Genomic DNA, 8,744 nt, shown 5'->3' on the forward strand with positions numbered 1-8,744 from the left:
CTTTATCAACATCGTCAATTTTGTTTTGGATTTCATCTATGTTGATCATTACGTCACCAGTTTTCTGAGCCGAATCCTTAACCAATTCTGGTAATATCTCTGTGTTTTCTTTTATTTCTGCAAGTTCATCTTCGATGAGTTTTGTATGTGCTCTTTGTTCAGGCCTCTTGCAATTATTACAGATGTACAATATGTTGTCACTACGAAGTTTGGGTGTGTATCTGACCTCGATACTTGAATATTCATAATGGAACAATACGTCACACATTTCACAGCAAGTTCCTTCCTCATCAACTTCCCCAGAGCAATGTCCGCAGGTTGCTGACTCTCTCTCGATTTGGGTTGACTCATCCTTCCCCAGTATTTTATCTAGTGTTTCATCTTTACGTGCTGCTTCGACAATTATGAGATAATGTTCGTATGATAGTTTGACCTTCCCTTTACTTGATTTAATTTCTGCAGTATTTATTTTCTCCTTTTCCTTCCTCTTCTTCGTATTCACTTTGAACATCGCGCAAGTCAGGTACTTTTCACAGACACGTCCGACCCGCACGAAAGCTAACACACTTTAAGTACATTATCGGCAGTTGTCAATAACGCCATTTTATTTCCGTGTGTGTTGTTATAAGAAAAAGGCGAGGCTAATGCGTGCATACGAAAGGTTATAAGAAAACGAAACTAATTAGAAAGAGATAAACGCAATCCGCTCTCGATTGGTCGCGAGCGTTTGGAGCAGTTGCCTGTATCATATTTTTTTACGTTCAGCTGAGAATCTGGTCTGGTCTTGAGACCTTGCCCTACAAACGTTCGCTTGGGATGCCGTTTACCATAGAGGAGGATTCATTTGCATTTGTCAGCGCTCTCCGTTACTCCCCCGATATGAGAAAAGAAGTGTCATGGCCGTACACGAGAGATGTCACGTGATCGTGTAGGACATGCGGTGTTACGTACGTGTGTGAATCTCCTAATTAGCCATTTTTCCGGGATCTTCGAGAATATCTGTCCCATGAACATTTGCTGACGCATGACCAATCCGTGTTCCGTTATCGATAATTCACGTTTATCCTTTGGCCTTACAGATGTTCTACACAAGAAAAGTCGGTTACCATTCCCATTACGTTAGATTTTGACGCCAATCTGAGTCAGCTTTCATCCAGAAACGGCAGTGCAACCACTGGGGATCTCGCCACATGTTTCGGTAAGATCTGTTTCGGATTCCAAAAATACTCTTTGTTTTGGGGCGTTCCGTTAGTGTTATAATGGTATAGTTTTGTAAGATGTTCAAGGTATAGTGCTGTATGGTGTTACAGGGCATGGTGTTGTAAGTTGTCAAAGGGTATATAGTGTTGTAAAGTGGTAAAGGCAGTGTTGTAAGGTGTTAAAGGTTATAGTGTTGTTAGGTGTTGTAAGGTGTTAAAGGGTACATAGTGTGGTACAGTGTTGTAAGGTGATAAAAATGACTGTGTTGTATGGTAGTAAAGGGCATAGTGTGGCCCTCTGGATTCGCCGGCCAGCAGATACAAACTTTTATCAACTAGCCATGGTGGGCTTGTTTAAGCAGAAACAGAGAATGAGATTGAAAAACGCCATATTTAATCCTTCACTAAATATCCAACGCAGTTACTTCTCTGCTAAATCCTTCTTCTGTGGATTCTATTATTAACTGTCAGAGATGAATTTCCTTTATTACTCTAATCAAATGCAGTGCTGTCTGATCTATGTACCTAGAGATATGCATTGCACATTTTGGGTGCATTCTTTATAATCATCTTGTACGCCACGTCACACAAAGGGCCTCTGGGAAGTAATGCCACTCATGTCCTGTGCTTTATCTTCTACAAATCTCCACTCGTGGAGGAGGCCTGGGTCTTCCAACTTTCCTGGTGCCCACGTGACCCCAGCTGACACAATCACGTACTATTCTTCCAGTGAAGGACATGTCCAGGCCAACTCTAAAGTGCCCCCACCGTAGGGGGCTTAGTGCCATCAGTGCACCACAGGCAGTTCACTGTAGGCGTTACTTGAGGTTCCTTGCAGCGTCCCTTCGGCCCCTAGCTGCAACCCCGTCCTTTCCATTTACTGCACCTCCGTTCATATATTCTCTTAATTCCGTCTGACTTTCCTCAACCCTCTCCTGCCAATTGTTTCATTGTGCAGCTGCTACGAGGTTTTCCTCATGTTACACCTTTCAAACCTTCTTTACCGACAATTTCCCTTTCAGCGTTGAATGACAATCGTAGGTCCCAGCGCTTGCCCTAAATTTTATATTTCACTGCGTTCCATTCTAAAATGTTCCCATCCATTAACTTGGCAGAATGGAGGATTCATTGCCTGTTCCTGGTAGCACATATTTCCTAGGTGATTAACTCCAATCACCCTTATACCTTTGCACATTGGTTTCTAACCAAGGTCACCCACCAACCGTCCAGGGTTTAAGCCAAGGAGACAAACCACTTAGCACCCTAACCCTATCGACCAAATTCTAAAGAACATTCTCTAGATATTCTGTAGACCTGGCTATCCACCATTTCTCTGTTAAAGATTCCTGGTGCTCATCTTGAGCAAGGCGAAAGTTTTCAATTGTTTAAACAACTCCTGAAGGTATATACACGCGCCAATTACCCAGTTACAGTACATTACGGAAAGGATTTTCATATACTGACTCACCAAAACATCCTTTGTAATTATTCTGAATTGAGACGCTTCATTCCGAACAGAGATGTCACATCTATTAACTGCATAAAGGTACAGAAATTGAGGTAATTGTGTTTAAGGGCGTGTTAAGTTATTAGTAATAGCTACAGCTCAGTATCATTATAATGAGCCGTATTTCAATCGATACTCTCCGTAGGAAAAAGGCTGTACCACATCGCAACAGATTTTGGAATTTAAACGTCGCAGAATATAAATAAATTATTCTTACGAACTAAGTTAAGTCTTTATATACTGGTTTTCCATTTTTATTATCTTTCTGTATTTTCTCTTTGTCCGCAATGTGTGCGTTTGCCATACGACAACAACACCAACATCAATAATAATAATAATAATAGTAATAATAATAATAATAATAATATCACTTACGTTATAAACAGTTAATTGGGAAGCAGCGACTTCTTCCGTCTGCTACCGATGCCTGTGAAAGACTGACTTCAACCCCCTCACCTGTGCTTTAATGCATGAGAGGGAGAGAGAGAGAGAGAGTGAGAGTTGTCAAAGAAAGCTACTGTTTCGTTCCTTTCATGACGGAAAGGGACCCCCAGTTGATAAGCTAATTTTTTTCCGAAACCGAGATTCACTTTTTGAATGGGTCAAAAAGTTAATTGTCTCCTTAATAGCAACGCCATTCCATATGGTTTTATGAGGCCAATTTCGTTTTGTTTTATTGGCAGCTTGGACGAGCAAGAGCCCGTGCTGGCATAAGGAAAATTGAATCCAGCATCATCAATTTCATTTTGAAAATCGTGTACCAAAAAGTTATCAAATTTTCTGCGTGAACACTTTCAAGTTTTGGGTGAAGAAACAATTTGATTACGAATATAAAGATAATGGATCTCTATTTCATTTTGGCTTCTGCATTTTTAAATTAAATATCTATTACTGTCTTCTATAAAGTCTCGTAAGATTCAGCGGGATTGAAAGTTTCACATGATACAGTAATGTTGAAAAAAACAAGAAAAGATATTTCTAGGATGTTTTATTGCTTGCGGTTTTTCGCAAACGGAGAGAGAGAGACAGACAGACAGACAGACAGAGATAGAGAGAGAGACAGAGAAAGAATTAAACAACCGTTATCGGAGAGTGATGGTGTGTGAGAAACATTAAAAAAATGAAAAATGGGTTTGATGCTGAACTTTTCTCTCCGCAAATATAAAAATTTTTCTTTGGATGAAAATGGCGATCTAAAGGGAAGGCGAGAGACACTCTTGATTGATTTATTCGTTGACTTCATCTGGCGTCCCCAAGGAAGCGTGGAAGATAAAGACCAAGTAAAAGTTGCGCCGAAGTTACTTCGGTGCAATCGAATTTTCTGTAGAGCGGATAATGCTGTATGAGCCGCTGCCCATGAAACTTGCAGCCACGGCCCGGCGGTGGCCTGTCCTATAGCGTTGCCAGACGCACGATCATGGCTAACTTTAACCTTAAATAAAATGAACAATACTGAGGCTAGATGGCTGCAATTTGATATGTTCGATGATTGGAGGGTGGATGATCAACATACCTATTTGCAGCCCTTTAGCCTCAGTAGCTTTTAAGATCTGAGGGCGGACAGAAAAAGTGCGGACGGACAGACAAAGTCATCTCAATAGTTTTCTTTTACAGAAAACTAAAAATGTCTCAGTTAAACGGAAGAGGGGGATTTCTGTAAAACGATGACGACTGACCAGATTGTCATTAATTTTGTTCGTCAAATTGCTACTTTACCAGAAGTGTCTTTTACATTTATGCATCTGCAGTACTCAAGACCTTGCTACTCCCTTCTGTTTCTGCTTATTGTGATAAATCTCTTTGTACTTTAATAATTTACCTACATTTCTATTTATTTACTTATCAGTTTGTTAATTTATCTGTTTTTCTAGTAACTGGTCTCTTCTTTCTGTATTTTCCATTACCTCCTATTACTTGTTTCGAATGAACGCCATGCTCTTTGGAAGCTTGAATTTCAAGTCAGTGGCCCCTGTGGGCTTATCCCATATGAATAGGGTTCATATTCTGAATAATATAATAATAACAATAACAAATGAACACCGCGTTCTTTGGAGGCTTGAATTTCAAGTGAGTGGCCCCTGTGGTGGGGGCTTGTTCCAAATGAATAGGCTTCATCTTCTGAATAATAATAATAATAATAATAATAATGATAATAATAAATGAACACCATATTCTTTGGAGGCTTGAATTTCAAGTCAATGGCTCCTGTGGTGGGCTTGTTCTTTATGAGTAGGGTTCATCTTCTGAATAATAATAATAATAATAATAATAATAATAATAATAATAATAATAATAATGCACGGTTGGCCAAGTGAGGCCAGTACCGAATTTTTATCACCATTCCGCAAAACCAAAAGCGTCCGATCGAATGAAATGGTCACGCCTGCACCCCGGAAAACATTTCGCTGCGCCTGCGCGGGACGAGGAACAGGGTACAACCTACGACGCTCGCAGGCTGTGTTTAACGACAGAAATACTTCATTACGTTTCGCCTGGGGAACCTTGACAGACACCTCTCATGGGAAAAGCTGTCAAGGGGTGGAGTTTGGTGACTGGAAATGCAGGCGATTAAGAAGTCGCTTTTCCCGCTCAGTTACGGTAATATGCAGAGTCGATGGGAGATTGATGCGCGTGCTGCTGCTGCACTGTCTCGTACCGGTCATTTTAGAATGAGGCGTCTCCTCTGTCTCTCTCTCTCTCTCTCTCGTACTTCTGTAAAAACCAGTAGCTGCTTATCTAACTTCTTCCGAGTGGTGTTTCGTTTCTCTCTCTCTCTCTCTCTCTCTCTCTCTCTCTCTCTTTTCCTATTCTTGTTTTTTCATAAAGGAATTCTTTCCCGTAAGGAAGCCTTCTATGCGAGACATTATTATTATTAATACTGATTTAACTCTATCTTTTCTAATAATTAAGGTGTGGCGGGAAAAAATGCAAATAAGAAAATGTCTCTATTCGTTTTCTAAACAAAATTACTTTGAGTTTTCCACGAGAATTTAAATCTGCATTGTTATTCAGTTTTCAGTTTAATTCAAATCTTTTTAGCTTTTATGTGGATTAGCCTTTCAAATAAAACCTTCCTTTTCTCATATACGTTTTTCCGAAGAAGCCTGAATAATAATAATAATAATAATAATAATAATAATAATAATAATAATAATGTAAACCTATCTTTTCTAGTTTTGCTCAGATTTTGCATTTATTTCTGCTATATTCTACTTTACACAAAAACTTCTTAACGCTCAGCTACAGTCGGTATAATCGGTATTGCCGTCAACATGTAAACATGTCGAATACTTTTGGCAACCCTGTTTCGTCCGTGTTGCGTAAACTCAGAGATGTGGACCACATGTACCAGTTTCATTCCTTTACTGTACCTCCGTTCATGTTTTCTTTCTTCTACATAACTTTCCACCCTCTCCTAACAATTGATTCGTGGTGCAACTGCGAGGTTTTCCTCCTGTTACACCTTTCAGACCTTTTTGCTGCTAATTTCCGTTTCAGCGCAGAATGACATCGTAGGTCCCAGCGCTTGGCCTTTGGCCCAAATTCTGTATTCTATATTACATATAGCTTAGTCAGCAGGTATAGTTGTTTGTCCTTACGTTGTTCTTATCAGTGCCTTGATTATAATCACTATTGTTGTTTCTTTCCTCGTTCAAGAGAGGCAAAAAACCATTTGTGTGATACCTCAGTTATCACTCTAATGGGTTTATGGATTCATTCAATTCTTTCCGAAGGTCGCAATTTCCATATTAAAATCTGCAGTCGCCGGATTATGTGGTTCAGTAACTGCATCTGTCATCTGTCGAGCCTTGCAGTTACAGTCACAACATCCACTTGTCACTTCAAATGGTTCAATCAGTCAAAACGTCCATATTAAAACAACTGCAGAAAAGCTCCGTTCAGGTTAATTTGCCGATTGGCTCAGCGCATGCGCATAGTGACTTAGAATGATGACGACCAATCAGGACGATGAGAAGAAATTAAAATGTGGAGTTCAATCTTCATGACGAGCTCGCTGACTGTGACCAATTAGGATATGATCAGCCAGCTGTAAGTCACGATCCTCTGTCAGTCACGCCACTACCCCTCCATTCCCAGGACTCTCAGTACTAATTACAGTCTTTAAGGCACTAAAATATGATGAACCAACATATCTGAAAAACTGCTTAAGCTTCTTTGAACCTAGAACAAACTGTAAGTCAGGCGAGAGAGCATTTGTACACTGCGCACCAAGACTATACAACAAAATACCGCCTGAAGTGACGAGCATACAAGAAAAATTCAAATTTAAAAAGGGACTAAAGACTCCTATTCTGCAGGAGCTACGACACTGACGAGAAAACACTGAAAGACAATTATAAAATATAAGAAGCACCTTATTTTGAAAACGTACATGGGCCCGCCAGAAAGGGAATTATCCCTGTGGAGGGCTGTACATAAAACCAAACAAAGTAAAACATCAAAAGTCCAACAATACGCGTCAAGCGGCCTTGCGCCAGCCATGTTTCCGTCCAAGGTGAACTCACGGAATCGGTTCTCATTTAGTGACTTGCCCGCTCGTCACTGACGGGCTATGATAAATCGGTGCTACTTTGGCGTGTTATCTACGCGTCATGAATCCACAAGGTGCTAGTACTAAACACGGCGTCCCAAGGAGCTTCCGCCGTGTTTAGTACTCTAAAAAGTAAGTCCGCTGTCGAGATTCCTGACCTGCGGACTAACTTGTTCTTAAATTGTTAATTTATTTTTTCTTTTCTTTATTTAAGTGATCTTCTTTCTTTCTCATTACCTTCTGTTATTCCCTTTTAATGAACATCATATTCTTCGGAAGCTTGAATTTCAAGTCAATGGCATGTGGGCCTGTCCCATATGAATAGGGTTCACCTTCTGAATAATAATAATAATCTACACAGGAACCTTCATATGACGTCTTGTGACGTGATTTTGATTAAAAACACGTTATTCTATGAAGACGAATCGTACATGGATCTAACAGCCATTTAGACTGCTTTTAACGAGTGAATTCAGTTGATATGTTTTCAGGAGTGTGAATTTATGAATGTTGTTTGGGTTCAGTTTAAGGTGTATCTTGATTGTGTTATTATTATTATTATTATTATTATTATTATTATTATTATTATTATTATTATTATTATTATTAATGAACTCGTCATCATTATCGTCATAAAATTTATAACCTCTTGTTATATTAAATGAAGAAAATTTAAAATAGATTTGCTTCATGACAGTATGATAAATTTTCTCGTATTTTAATTTTTTTTCCGTATGCGTGTAGATTTATTGTACTGCCGAAATACATAACACGGATGTGCTCGTAGCATATACAATGCGCCATTAGCCTATATCAGAGTGTGAATTTCTTCTGTGTAGATGTAGTTCAGCGGTTCAAGCTAATGACAGTAGCCCCATAGTCAATTTCGGCTGGTCGGCGGTATGTAAGTTCAGACACTGGACTCGTAGAATAAATTTTAATCAATTTTGACCTTAAGCTATGACACGAGGAGAAAATATCTCTGCTGCTTTTAATTTCGATCACAGATTACTGAAGGTGTTCTAATTTAAACATTCTTTGCAGCAAATTCAACCCTCGATGTTGCGTACCGTGGATATGCCTCAAAGATCGAGATGGAATAGTGATCATCAAGGTAAAATAGAATAAAAAATATTTACTTTTATTTCGATCAAAGATTACTGAAGGTGTTGTAATTAAACGCTCTCTGCAGCAAAGTCAGCCTTGGTTGTTTCGTGCCGTGAATATGCCGCGAAGATCGAGATGGAATAATAATCACCAAGGTAAAATGGAATAAAAAAATATTTACATTGATTTCGATCAAAGATTACTGAAGGTGTTGTAATTAAACGCTCTCTTCAGCAAAGTCAGCCTTGGTTGTTTCGTACCGCACATATATCGCAAAGGTCGAGACAGAATAATAATAATCTTCAAGGTCAAATGGAATAGAAAATATTTCCTTTTATTTCAGTCATATAAAAATATTACAACGATTAAAATAACTGTG

The sequence above is a fragment of the Macrobrachium rosenbergii genome, chromosome 1 (assembly GCF_040412425.1).
Source record: "Macrobrachium rosenbergii isolate ZJJX-2024 chromosome 1, ASM4041242v1, whole genome shotgun sequence".
In the NCBI taxonomy this organism is placed as follows: Eukaryota; Metazoa; Arthropoda; class Malacostraca; order Decapoda; family Palaemonidae; genus Macrobrachium; species Macrobrachium rosenbergii.